We start from the raw sequence: 14,978 nt of genomic DNA, 5'->3' as shown, positions 1-14,978 counted from the left end.
ATTGTGTAGAACTGAGCACTTTACTTCTTAATATAGATGACAGAACAGTAGATGTATGAATTGTCTGTTTTCTAAGTAGAAACTGTTGAATCATTTATCTTTTATCAGGAGACTTTTAGTAAAGACTTAGACTTTGAAAATGACATCTTCCCTTTCTATGTCCAAAAACAACACAATTGACACATTCCCATGTTTATTAAAACCATATAAATATCTTCGGTAGCAATAAAGGTGTGCATGGGGCTGTCATGAATGGTTTCTTATGTTTATTTCCTTCAGAAGTACAGCGAGACAAGGATTCCAGGCAGGGCACGTGGCTGATGTGGGAGGTGGCAGCAATGGGAACAGTAGAGTGGGGAGGACAGGAACATTTAGGTGTCGGTAAAGGACATGCTATCAAGCTGGCTGAGGTGTAGACTGCTGAAGCTGTAGATATTTGGTGAAACTGACAAACCGTGTAGAACACATAATTAAGACTTAACCCACCTAAGGAACAGGACATTGTGTAGGAAGCTAGTCTGGGTGAATGGTAGAAATTTCCTAGCCCTTCAACAGAACATCTCTTGCTGGCTTCTGAGTAAGAAGAGAGATACAGGCACAGGTGGTTGAAACTTGGTGGAGATATACTGAAGAGCTGTGTCACAAAGGATTTGGGCAAGTGGTCTACAGTATTTAGTGTAATCACACAAATTTTAACTCCAAGGGATTCCATTCTTATATAATACAAGGGAAATGATGCCATATGGAGATGTTACAAAAGACCTCCTTTACAGATCACCCGTAACACAAAGAGAAGCTGAAAATATAGGGAAAATAGCACTAGGCTATTTTCTGGTCTTTCAGCTGAGATTCTGGTCTTCACTCTCCACACCATGTAAGCACACCAAATGCCTGGTACATGAGCCCACTTTTCTTTTCTTTTTTTTATTTATTGTATTCTAATTTGTTATACACACACACACACACACACACACACACACACACACACATACATACATGGAAGCTCTCTATTCACCTCACAGATTGTTTCTTTTGCTGAGAAGAAACTTTTTAGTTTGAGTCCATCCCATTTGTTGATTTGTGGTTTTAATTTTTGCACCAAAGGAGTCTTATTAAGGAAGTTGGAGCCTAATTTAGCATTATGGAGATTAGGGTCTACTTTTTCTTCTATTAGACGCAGGGTTTCTGGTTTTATTCCCAGGTCCTTGATCCATTTTGAGTTGATTTTTGTGTATAGTGAGAGAGATTTTCCTATCCATATTTCTTTACTTTCTTTTGTCTGTCTAATTGCCCTGGCCAGTTTTTCAAGAACGATGTTAAATGGACATGGTGAAAGAGGGCATCCCTCTCTTGTTACAGTATTTAGATGAATACCTTAAATTTTTCTCCATTTAGAATTATGTTGGTCTGGGGCTTAGCATACTCCTTATTATGTAGAGATACGTTCCTGTTATCGCTAATTTTTCTAGTGTTTTGAACATGACGGGATGCTGTATTTTGTCAAATGCTTCTTATGCATCTATTGATATGATCATATGATTCTTACCTTTAAGCCTATTTATGTGATGAATAACATTTATTGATTTCCATCTATTGAACCGAACTTGTACCCCTGAGATGAATCCCACTTGATCATGGTGCGTGATCTTTTTGGTATGTTTTTGTATTCAATTTGCCAGGATTTTAATGATAATTTTTGCATCTATGTTCATTAGAGATATTAGTCTGAAGTTTTCTTTCTTTGATGTGTCTTTGCCTGGTTTTGGAATCAGGGTGTTATTGGCCTCATAGAAGGAGTTTGGAAGTGCTATCTCTTTATATTTCCTGAAATAAATTGAAGAATATTGGTATTAGTTCTTCATTAAAGGTTTTGTAGGACTTGACTGTGTTTACATTCATTCCTGAGCTTTTCATGGTTGGTAGGCTTCTGATGGTGTTTTCTATTTCATCACTTGATATTGGTCTGTTTAAATTGTGTATATCATCTTGCTTCAATTTGAGCAAATCCTATGACTCAAAAAATTTGTCAATGCCTTTGATATTTTCTATTTTATTGGAGTACAAGCTTTCAAAATAATTTCTAATTATCTTCTGTATTTCTGTAGTGTCTGTTGTGATATTACCTTTTTCATCACCTATGTTAGTAATTTGAGTTTTCTCTCTTTATCTTCATGAGTGTATCTAAGAGTTTATCAATTTCATTTGTTTTTTTAAAGAACCAACTTTTTGTTTTGGCAGTTTTTGAATTATTTCTTTTGTTTCAAAAGTCAATAATTTCAACTCTGATTTTAATTATTTTCTGTCTTCTACTTTTTGCGTTTTTTTTTCCTAGTGCTTTGAGATATAAGGTGGGTCATTTATTTGTTGATTTTTTCTTATTTTAAGGAATGAACTCCTTCCAATGAACTTGCCTCTTAGTATTGCCTTCATAGTGACTCACAGATTTTGTTATGTTGTGTCTGTTCTCATTTACCTCTAAGAATTTTTAAATCTCCTCCTTGATTTTTTTTTGCAACACATTCTTTATTCAGTATCATATTATTTAGTCTCCAGATGTTAGAGTAATTTTTATTTTTTTTTATTTTGTCTTTGATTTCCAATTTCATTCCATTAAGATCTGATAAAATGCAGCATAGTATCTCTACATTTTATATTTGCTAAAAGTTGCTTTATGGCATAATATATGGTCTGTTTTAGAGAAAGATCCATGTGCTGCTTAGAAGAAAGTGTATTTGCATATTGAATGATGATATAATCTATATATGACAGTTAAGTCTAAGTTATTGATTGTATTTTTGAATTCTATAGTTTCTTTGTTCAGCTTTTGTTTGAAAGATCTATTCAGTGGTGAGAGAGGTGTGGTAAAGTCACCCAAGATTATTGTGTTGTGGTAAATTTGACTCTTGAACTTGAGAAGAATTTTTTTAATGAACATACATTCTTCATTGTTTGGGGCATATATATATATATTTATATTTTTATGTCTTGTTGGTGTATGGTTCCCTTGAGCAGTATGAAATATCCTTCTTTAGCTCTTTTGATTAACTTTGACTTAAGTATACTTCATTTGATAGCAGGATGAAAACCCCTACATGCTTCCACAGTCCATGTGAGTGGTAGATATTTTCCAGCCTTTCACCTTAAGTCTGTGTATGTCTTTTCCTATCAAATGAGTCTCCTGAAGGTGGCATATTGTTGGGAATTTTTTAAACCAATCTGCTAGCCTATATCTTTTGAGTGATGAGTTTAGGCCATTAACATTCAGGGTTATTATTGAGAGATGATTAATATTCCCAGCCATTTTTGCTTATTTTTATTATTTAACTTGACTTGGTTTCTCCTTTAATTAGTTTTTCCTTTAGTGTAATATTTCCCTCTGCTGACTTTCATTGTTGTTTTTTGTTTCCTCTTCATGGAATGTTTTGCCAAGGATGTTTTATATTGACAGTTTTCTAGCTGTAAATTCTTTTAACTTTTTTTTAATCATGGAAGGTTTTTTATTTCACCATCATATCTGATGATGTATCCATCATATTTTGCTGGATACAAGATTCTTGGTGGCATCCAGTTTCTTCCAGAGCTTGATATATGTTGTTCCAGGATCTTCTAACTTTCAGGGTCTGGGTTAAAAAATCTACAGGTGTTCTAATTGGTTTCTCCCTATATATAATCTGATTTCTTTCTCTCATGGCTTTCATATTCTCTCCTTATTCTGTATGTTGGGCATTTTGAACATTTGTCATCCTGTAAGACTCTTTGAGTTTGCTTTTCCAAATTATTCTTCATGTTTGGAAATTTTTGTGATATTATTTTATTGAATAGATTGTTCATTCCTCTGGTTTGGAATTCTATGCTTTCTCTATCATTAACTCTTAAATTTGGTCTTTTTATGCTGTCCCTTATTTCTTCAATGTTCTGCTCATTGTTTCTTACCATTTTCACTGTGTGGCCTACATTCTTTTCAAGATTGTATATTTTGTCTTCATTGTCTGATGTTCTGTCTTCCAAGTGGTCTGCTCTGTTTGTGATGTTTTCAATAGAACTTTTAATTTGGATTATTATTTCTTCTATTTCAAGGATTTCTGTTTGTTTGTTTGTTTTTTAGAACCTCTATTTCCTCCATTGAAGTATCTTTTGCTTCCTATATTTGTTTATGTAGCTCTTTGTCAAAATAATTTTTTGCTACCTGTATTTGCTCTCTTATATCATCCTTTAATTCACAGAACATTTTAACTATGTACATCCTGAACTCCTTCTTTGTCATTTCTTCTACTGTGGTAGCCATGGATTCTAAAAATGTGGTATCTTTTTTTGGGGTACTTTCTTCCCTTGCCTTTTCATGTTGCTCATGTGTCTTCCTTTCTAGTGCTATGGGTCCCAGGTGTTATCATTTTTACCCTACAGGCTTATAGTGCTCCTTTAGGGTTCCAATACCTCTCCTTTGTGTGAAGGACAATGTTAACAGATCCCAATATCAACAATATACCACCTATAGGCAATTTGTTGCTATTAAGACATTTACAGTTTGGTCACAATGTACAGAAATGTTGAATTTGATTATTATCTATAATACAATCAGTAGGGTTGTAAAAGGATTTACAGTTTCTGTTGGTGACAAATGAACCTCAGTAGTGAGGCAGAGGATGATATGATGAGGAGGCAGGATGTGAGGATATAGAGTTAGTATATCTTAGAAAGTATGAAAGAGAAGTCTAATGAAGAGGGTTAGTAGCAAGAGAATAGACACGAAATAATTTGAGGTAGACAAATATGTGGGAAGACAATAGAGTACATAAAACAAACACACATATGTATTTAAAAAATAAAGGATGTTTAAATGGTTTAAAAAAGAATATGCAACACAAGTATAATATACTTTTCAGATAGCTCAGTCCTCAAAGTTCTTAATTTCATGTATGTTGGGGATGTGAGGGCAGGAAATGGGGGGGGGAAGCAAAAGAGAGAAAATAAATCTGGAAAGAAGAAACCAAGATTGTTAATTGTTTTGGTTGGAGACTAGTATCTTCCCTGCTTCCCTTCTCATCCAATAGGTGGGCTTGTCTGTTGTTAGGTGGTCTCACTTCCCTCAGTACGGTGAAGGTAATCAGGGTGGGAAGGCTGGTCCTGGTGTAGGGCACCTGGAAATGAGTTGTGGCACCCACCAGTCCCTGAAGGGAGACTGAACCTCAAGGGTCTCTTTTTGAATCTGCTCCTATGACTTGAGTACCTGGTCCTATCTCCCCCTCTTGTCTGAAGATTTCCCAGTTTCTGGTCTCTCTGTTAGTCTCCAAACTGTTGCACCCTCTCTGTCTGCCTTAATAATTCCCAATTAAGGAAAATCTCTCAATGGGCTCCATTGGATGGTGTCCTGATCACACTGTGTACCCATCCCACTGAGAACTGTTTTGTGTTGAGCAGTTATTATGCCAGGTTACTGGCCGCTGGGGATTGGAGGGAGTTGGAAACCAGATACCTGGCCAGCTGGAGTTCCAATCCTGAAGCTGCCCCCACTAAAGATGGCAAGGAAGGTGACCCAAGATGGAAGCGGGCTCTTTTCAGGTCAGGTGGGGGAAGCCAGGTGGTGGTGTTGTACAATGTGTTCAGAGATGAGTTCTGTGGCATGCAGTATTGTGATTTTGGCTGTCTTCAGAGCCTGTGAGATGTCCCCAAGTGCAGGTGGACTACTGCAGGTAGGGGAATATGGCAGTGGCTGCCGTGTGGCAAGATGAAGGTGACTGGGGGAGCCCTATGTTGGTAGATAGGGGTCCTCAGGGGAGAGGTGGCCAGAGAACCTGTGGGTGGACAGATGCTGAGTGTCCTGCATGGGAGCGGAGCAGTGTCTGGGAATTCTGCACTGGTGCTGATGCCATGATCCTGCTAAGGCATCTGCAAGCCCTGCATGGGCTAGTAGTTGGGAGTTGAGTGTTGGGAGTTGGGAGGGGAGTCTTGCTCTAATGCTGAGGCCTGGAGCCCTGTGCTCTAGTTGAGACCCAGGTCACAGAGTGACACAGAATGTTGCCTCCCCTTGGCCCGCAATCTTGGATGGTGACATTGTGTTTTTAATTACTCTCTTTTGCCACTATGAGCAAGTCTGTTCATTTAAAGATGGATAATTCCCCTACATATACATCCTGTCTTTTGCACAATTTTTACTCATTAAAATATAATTTTAACCCATGTAATTCCTCATAATCTTAGCTGACTAACCTTGGTTGAACAAGCATATCATACCCTATGGCACGCATCTTAAAACAGAAACAAAAAATGGGACCTAGCCTCTCTCATGTTAATAATTCCTTAAATATTGCTTTATTTAGATGTAATGCACTCAACATGCAATACAAAGATCATACTCACAATTTGTCATCTGCCTTGTATAGGCATTCTATTCCCAAACAACTGTTGCCAAAAATTTATGTAAAATACAGGGTTTCACCAAAAGCAGGATGGCAAGACCCTATGCTTCTGATAACATGGAAAAAAGGATATGCTGTTGTGCTTACACCAATAGGTCCTATTTGTATTCCAGCTTCATATATGAGACCTGTCAATCATAATTGGCATCGGGGACTTCACAATCTGATTCCCATATTTAATTTGACCTTGGAGGAGGAGGATTCCACCAAACAAAATGATAATCATTCTCCTCGAAAGAGAAGGAACACTAGAAAAGGACCCTGAGATACTCATCCTCCAGTGACTTGGAGGGATAGAAAGTAATTAACAGCCTCAGCCCAACAGCTTTTGACTCAAATGGGGTTGGAATGTACTCTGAAAAATTTGGTTAATGTTTTTTTTTTTTTCCTGAACTTACACAAAACTCTGTGAATGTTTTGATCCTTATTATAATGTTGTTTTGCTGTTGTATATACTCTACCTGTGGTAAATTCAGTAAAATCAGACTCTTTAATGTCTAGAGCCCACTATAATATCTGGGTTTACCCAGCTGAAATTGTTAATTAATCTGAGATTTGTGTTCACCAAGACATTGATGTGGAAAGTATATTGGGCTCCTATCTTCTTCCTGTGTACTGCTCTGCACAAAAAATTATGAATATGACAATGTCCTCCAAAATAGGTATCCAAAAGCTCAGATCCTATAGAGATTCTTATAATTTGGGAAGCCCTCAACATGCCAAGACTTCCATGCTATGATGTTACTTAACCCACTGTTGCCTTAATTGCAACTGACACTTGTGCTGAGTTTCACAACTGTATATGCAAATGTATTTTTTGGGGAAAGCCCCATTTAACTGTACCAAGGTGGAGCTCAATATGTATAGATATGTCATATCCATACATACCTTACCATGCATATATACATACATACATACCCTTACCACCAGGATGGTTCTTGTGGAACATAAACCTTCAATTATATCCTTGCTAATAAGTCTCATGTTACCCATTGTTGCCTTAGCATATTGATTGTGTTTCTGCCATCCTCACAGGATGTGATAGGCCACCATCCTGCACAACACATCCAAAAAAGAATATTCCTTTTAATAAAAATTGTCATGATTGAGTAAGGCTTCTCTCTAAGACAGAATTTGCTGCTTTGACATTTTCCATATTGGGCATCCCTGGACTGGCTGTTGAGGCTTACAAAACATTCATGAAATTGACCTGTGTTATGGTTGAAAATGTCAATCATATATCTAGGACAATCACCATGTTAAATGAAGAGCAAAAGCGATACTGTCAAGCCATTTTTGACACTTACGCTGCAATTGATTATTTGTTATTGTTACTTCATAGAGGCTGTAGTGAGTTTAACAATATGCGTTGCTTTAACCTAAGTGATAATAGTAAATCTATTTCAAAGGGCTTAAAAATTACCTTAAAAACTTCATTGAAAAGATCCAACAAGATGATGGAGGCTTAAATTTATTGGACTGGTAGCTTCATGGTTACCCAATTTTATTAGATTAAACAACTATTCATAAGTGGGTATTTACTAATACTGGGATTGTTATGTTGTGCTTGTTGCTTTCAATCCCTACCCTATTTTTTGCCTCCACCAATATTAAAGAGAAAAAAAGTGTTATTTATCCCAAAGGCCATACAACAAAAAAGGGGAACTGTAGAGTTCTGACCATGGAAATATATCAGTCAGCATTCCCCTGGTGAGCAAACTTCTGAGAGGTAACAGGTACCCTCTTTCCCATGGTTGGAATATTTTGCAGTCTTTCCCAGGCACTCTTGAGATAACCAATGTGTGCTTGGCCAGAGCACATGTCTAATGAAAGCAAAACATCTTATATTGTGACCAAATGTAACATTGATATAAATAAAGCCAGCAGCTCAAACAAGCAGACCTTTTACCACTTAGTCTTTGCTGCCTCTGCATCTTGCTTCTTTCTCCTTTTGCTTTCCTTCCAAGAAGGAATGTCTCCAATATTTCCATCTGAAAAACAAGAGGTTTAGGTATTTCTCTCTGGCCTGATTCCTGTTTATTGTGGATGCTCATGGAGTTTTATTCCTGCAATTCCCAGCTACTTGCACAAGAGTTAGCTTCCTTTAGATTTGGAGAAGGCCTGAAAGGAGAAAAGTAGAAAGTGGTGTGGTTCAGGCTTAAGGAGGGATAGTGTTGGAATGAACTCAGCCCACATGGAACTGCCCACCAGAGTTGCAACCAAAAGTGGAGGTGTCCAGAGGAGATATGACAGTACCAACAGTACTCATTTTTTCCCACCCCTGTCATCATTCAGATCCACTCAATTATGTTAAGTCCTTTCTGCAATATTTGAGACACTAATTGTAATTTCTAGAAAATAGCACAGTGGGTTCATGGAACCAGCTGGTTTCTATTGTTGCTGCTAGTGACAAGCTCTGATCATAACTCTTCTCTCCTATGCCTTCCTTTCTAGAAGGTCCTCATTATTTGCCAGTACTTCAGCTCTACTAAGTTGCTTGCCTGGCACAGTGATCCACACCTTCAAACCTAAGGGCTTAGAGTCTAGGCTCATATGCCCCTACAAGCATGAGGAGCAAGTTTCCTCTACAAACTCTATCCATTGTGTAATAGTAACTGGAGCCTTCCAGATGACAGGAATGACAGTATTATAAGTTTTTTGTTTTTGTTTTTGTTTGTTTTGCTGCTGTTCTAGCAGTATGGAAACCTCAAAGTGACTAAGTGACAGACACTGTCAGGTTCCATAGAACCTCTCCTTTATTTCCAGGTGTCCCTGTCCCCTGACTCTTTGGAATTCAGAACCCCTAATAAGAGGTCCTAAATCTACAGAGACACAAGTATAAGTTATAAAAATTATAATATTATGGAATGTTAATGGAAATAATATTATGAGAGGGAATTATTGCTTGATTCATCAACCTGAGTATTCCAACTATTGGGAAAAAAACTCTATTGATCTAATGTAGAGGCCTACAAGCTTATATAAACAGATTGTAAATATTTTAGGCTTTGTATGTTACAATGTTCTTTATCAAAACCATTTTGCTATTGCAGACAATACAAAAACATTTTTGGAAAGGTAATACCTCCATAAGTATCTAATGCCCAAGTTAGTCTATACATATGTAAGAAAAAATTCTGTTATTGCATGTAATCAACTTGCCACCAAGTGGAAAGATAATCTGGTCTCCAAAGGGCAGGATTATACTAAGAACTTGGTGTCACCCCCTGGTATTTCAAGCTCAAGCATCAGAAGTGGTCATGAGTACATCAACCTTGGTGAGAGCCCAGCATCATAGTACCTGTGAAAGTTCCATTCCTGCCACCTTGACATTCTGTCATAAATACCATTGAACAAGCACTGGAATAGGCCAAAGGTATTTCATAAATGAGTGTTGCTACTATTTACGTCTATGGATGCAATAAATGTTAATAAAATTAAAACTTAAAGATCGTGGAGGATGAATTCAAAGACAGGGAAAGAGGTATATATGCTTACTTTTCAACATCATTTTTCCAAATATCTCTCTTCAGAAATTTTTCCCCTTCTTCCCTCTCACCCACAACACAACAAGGAATCTTCCATGGCCTAAGTTTTCTTGAAGTCATGCTTGATTACCTGACAAGAGTACCTGAACTATAAATAGCAACTAGCATTCATTTATTCTGTGGTTTGTTGTGTTCCATTAACAAAATCAACTGGCCCATGCATTCTCTATTAAATCTTACATCTAATAAAATATAAAAAAAATTTATAATAATATATGCATTCTTAAGTAACTTTTCAAGAAGTAACATTTTGTTATTTATCTTATGAAAAATAAACTCACACTTTAAAAAATGTTGTTGTAATGAATTTTATTATGTATTTTAATACAATAAAATATAAAAAGGCAAAATTAAAATAAAAGGACAAATATAAAAAATATGTGTACATTCTTATTAATTGAAAACATAAGCATTAAGAATTTTGTTTTTTCAAGTAGGCATATTTTGTGAATATTTCCAGTAGGCATATTTCTCTCTACTGAAGATGTTTGAACATAGATATCTGTAATTGAGGCATGATTATATATTAAAAGACTGAGTCAAAACCAGTAAAATTGGTGGATATGCACTGCTACAAAAGAGAAAGAACACAAAGGTAGTGGATACAATACCCATGGGGATCTTTATATGTATCATTCTATGATACTTTGGCAAGTGAAGAATGGTCCTAAAGAGTATCTCACAACAGATGTAAGCCTAACACAAGAAAACAAGAAATATGAAAAACAAACTAACACAACACCCCTAAAGTTCAGCAACTGACCCCAAAGATATTAAAATGAATGACATATCAGATGATAAATTTAAGAGAATCATTATAAAAACGATCAATGAATTCCAAGAAAACACAGAAAAACAATTGAAGAAATGAAGAAAGCCAGTACAGAATATGAATGAGAAATTCAATAAGGAGATAGAATTTTTGAAAAAGAACCAAACAGAAATCTTAGAAATAAAAGACACAATAAATTATATAGTGTGTGCAGTTGAAAGCCTCTCTAATAGTGTAGAACATGCTGAAGTCATAATATCAATGTTAGAAGACAAAGTGGCCAGCCTTCAACATTCAGACAGCATTATAGAAAAACAAGAAAAGTAACTATGATCAGAATATACAAGAACTCTAGGACAACATGAAGAAACCAAATTTAAGAATCACTGGAACTGAGGAGTACTGTGAGATGCAGGCTAGTGGAATAAATAAAGTTTTTATGGGACTAATAAAAGAAAATTTTCCAAACCTTCAAAGTGAGATGCACATCCAGCTACAGGAGGCATGTAGAAAAGATTAAAAAAAAAACCCTCTATGACACATTATAATTAAAATGCCTAATGCACAAAACAAGGATAGATTTATAAAAGCTTCAAGAGGAAAATGTCACGTCACATTTGGATGCAAATCTATCAGAATCACGTCTGATTTCTCAGCACTCACTCTATAATGGAATCTTCCATGGTCTCAGTTTTCATGAAGTCATGATTGATAACCTGACAAGAGTACCTGAACTGTAAATAGCAACTAGCATTCATTTATTCTGTGGTTTATTGTGTTCCATTAACAAAAATAAACCACACAAACTTGAAACAATATGTTGGAATATGTTCCAAGTCTGAAAGCAAATAACTACAAACCAAGACTTCTATATCCAGCAAAACTACTATTCCAAATCAAGACAAAAGTAAAAGAATTCCTGACTACAAAATCCAGCACTACAGAACTTACTTAAGGAAATACTCCACATGGAAGTAATAAAAAACAAGCCTCAGAGATCACAAAAGAACAAATCTCATTGAATAGTTTAGTGAAGGAGAAATGGGACCAAATTAAACATTAGAGATAAATCAAAATGGAAGGAATTAATAAACATCTGTACAATAATACTTAATGTAAATGGTTTCAACTCTGCAAGTAAAAGACACAAGATGGGGAAACGGATTAAAATGTTGCTTGCAAGTTCTGTCCTTTACAGGCAAAAATAGCCATAACAAAAAAAATGGAACTTGATATACCATGCAAATGGAATTCAAAAACAAGTAGTTGTGGATACTCTCATATATGATAAACCAAATTTTACAACAAAATTAATTAGAAGAGATAAAAAAGGTCACTTTTTATTAATAAAAATAACAATCCAACAAGATATAACAAAAATAAATATTTATACACAAAATGTGGGTGCAACTAGTTAGACAGAAAAGACACCACTGAAATTGAAGCCCCAGACTGACCCCATATCATAATACTTGGTGATTTGAACACACCTCTCTCCCAATTGGATAGGTCATTCATATATTAAAGCAGTAAGACTCTTTGGACCTAACAGATCATCTATAGAATATTTCAATGGATCAACAGATGGACCTAACAGATCATCTATAGAATATTTCATTCAGCAACAGCTAAATACAGTTTCTTTTCAGAAGCTTAGGGAATCTTGTCCAAAATAGACTACATTTTAGGTCACCAAGCAAATCTCAGCAATACAAAAATAAATTTGATATATTTTTTGCATCTTATCAGATTATAATGGAATGAAATTAGAAATACACATGACAAAAGCCTAGAGAGACTATAGAAGAAAACACCAATTCCAAAAACAGTAGAAGGAAGGAAATAAATTAAGATCAGAGCCAAAATCAATGAACTTGAGAGTAAAAAAAACATACAAAGGATCAATATTAAAAAATCTATTCTTGGGGCTGGGGATGTGGCTCAAGCGGTAGGGCGCTCGCCTGGCATGTGTGCGGCCCGGGTTCAATCCTCAGCACCGCATACAAACAAAGATGTTGTGTCTGCCAAAAATTAAAAAATAAATATTAAAAAATTCTCTCTCTCTCTCCCTCTCTCACTCTCTCTTTAAAAAACAAACAAACAAACAAACAAACAAACCAAAGATTTCCCATTTTAAAAAATCTATTCTTTGAAAAGCTAAATAAGATTGATAAGCCCTTAGCCAAACTAACCAAAAGGAAAACAGAGAAAACCTAAATTAATAAAATTAGAGATAAAAAGGAGAAATCACTATAAACTTTTCAGAAATGTAGCAAATCATTAGAGACTATTTTGAAACTATATACTCTAACTGAAAATTATAGATGAATACATTTCTAAACAAATACAATGTGCCAAAACTGAATCAAGAGGACATAGAAAACCTAAACAGACCAATAACTTGTAATAAGATACAAGTACTAATAAAAAGCTTTCCAACAACGAAAGCCCAGGATGACATGGATTCTACTATTGTTTGTAGATGGTATGATCCTATAACTGAAAGGTCGAATTCTACCAAATCTTTGAAGAACTTATGCCAATATTACTCAAATTATTGCATAAAATAGAAGTGATGAAACACTTCTGAATTCATTCTATGAAGCTAGTCTCTTACTCATACCAAAACTAGACAAGGACACATCAAGCCAAGAAAACTATAGACCAATATCTCTGTGAACTTAGATGTAGCAATACTTAATAAAACATTAGTACATTGTGTTCAACATATTAATTGTACACCATGATCAAGTTATTTTTATTCTAGAGATGCAAGGATGCCATCTCCATGAAGAACTCAATAGATGCAGAGAAGGCCCTTAACACAATTCAGCACCCATTCATGATAAACACATTGAAGAATATAAGGATCAAAGGAACCTACCACAATATCAAAGCCTATCTTTGAAAAATTCAAATGCAACCTCATAGTAAATGGGGAAAACTTAAAAGCATTTCCTTTAAAGTCTGGGAATGTCCACTCTAACCACTCCAATTTGATATAGTGCTAGACATTCTAGCCTAGCCAGAGCAATCTGGCAAGAGAAGGAAATAAAAGTGATAAAACGAGCAAAGAAAAAAGTTAAAATATCACTGTTTGTAGGTGGTATGATCCTATACCTAGAAGATCCAAAAACGCCATCAAAAGACTGCTAGAGGTAACAAATTTGGCCAAATAGCAGGTTACAAAGTCAGTATACAAAAATCAATACCTTTCCTATATAAAAAACATTTTCATAATACTGGTAAATACTTCCTCATTCCTGGTAAAGGCAGCTTGGGGAGATAAATGAGATATACAAGTGGCAGGGGGACCTTGTGTAGATGGGGGGACCTTGTATACTTATCTAAGTACAACTTATTAAACCACAAGTGTGACATTTTCAGAGCTGAGAGGACCTTGGATATGACAAAATCTGGGTCTGGTGAGTTCTTCAGAGAGATGTCTCTTCAGGGGCTGCTGTGATGGGCCAGGCAGGGCCAGACATGTAGCATAGCAAGTCTCCACAGGAGATTTGGATGCAACCTGATTATACACCACTGAACTATGCCAGGAAGTGAAGTGACTTCAGAGCAGAATGTCCCAGAAATGACACAAGAGCCACGTCTCCAGACCCCTGGTCCTCTACTCCACCTGTAGCCCAAAGCACCCAGCCAAGACACCTAAGCTCTAACAATTCCATTAGGTAAGTATCAGTAAATTCCATCAACCTCAATAGGTTTATCAAAGACATGTTTTTCAGTCATCATGACTTTTCTTATCCCAAAATAATACTGGTTTTTCTAACATATTTTAGATTTAATACTTCCCATAAAGCATTCATACATCTGTTACTTACTAAACAATGGCAGATTAGAGATTCATAGCCTATTAAAACTGGAGGACTATCAACTGGCTTATTAATTTTGAAGATCAGAATACTGATACCAGAGACATTAGTAACCTAACAAGCATTTCTAGAATTCAATTTTCCTTTTTTTGTCAATAAAATAGACTATGCTTTTTCTTCCTGGTCTGTAGAGATGAACTAGTATGCAATGTATAATATTATTAATTTTTGACTTGGGTTCTTTTGTGTAAAATGCAGTCTATTGGATTTTTCTGAATGTTTCTATTGAAAATAATTGTTGCTATATAACAGTGTAATGGCAGCTGACCACAAGACCACAAAAAGTCTTCATCAGATACTTAAAATAAATTCTTTTGAAGCGAGGGTAATTCATAGTAAATTAAAAAGAAAT

The 14,978-nt window shown here is 35.7% G+C and overlaps 1 pseudogene; it reads right to left on the bottom strand.

The window, feature by feature from the left end:
* Positions 1-5,622, bottom strand: part of LOC143385792 (broad substrate specificity ATP-binding cassette transporter ABCG2-like) — a 104,968-nt pseudogene extending 99,346 nt beyond the window's left edge.
* Between the last annotated feature and the right edge of the window lie 9,356 nt (positions 5,623-14,978).

This window comes from Callospermophilus lateralis (assembly GCF_048772815.1).
Source record: "Callospermophilus lateralis isolate mCalLat2 chromosome 8 unlocalized genomic scaffold, mCalLat2.hap1 SUPER_8_unloc_1, whole genome shotgun sequence".
In the NCBI taxonomy this organism is placed as follows: Eukaryota; Metazoa; Chordata; class Mammalia; order Rodentia; family Sciuridae; genus Callospermophilus; species Callospermophilus lateralis.
The sequence above is the reverse complement of the archived record's forward strand: the minus strand, read 5'-3'. Positions and strand labels throughout refer to the sequence as shown.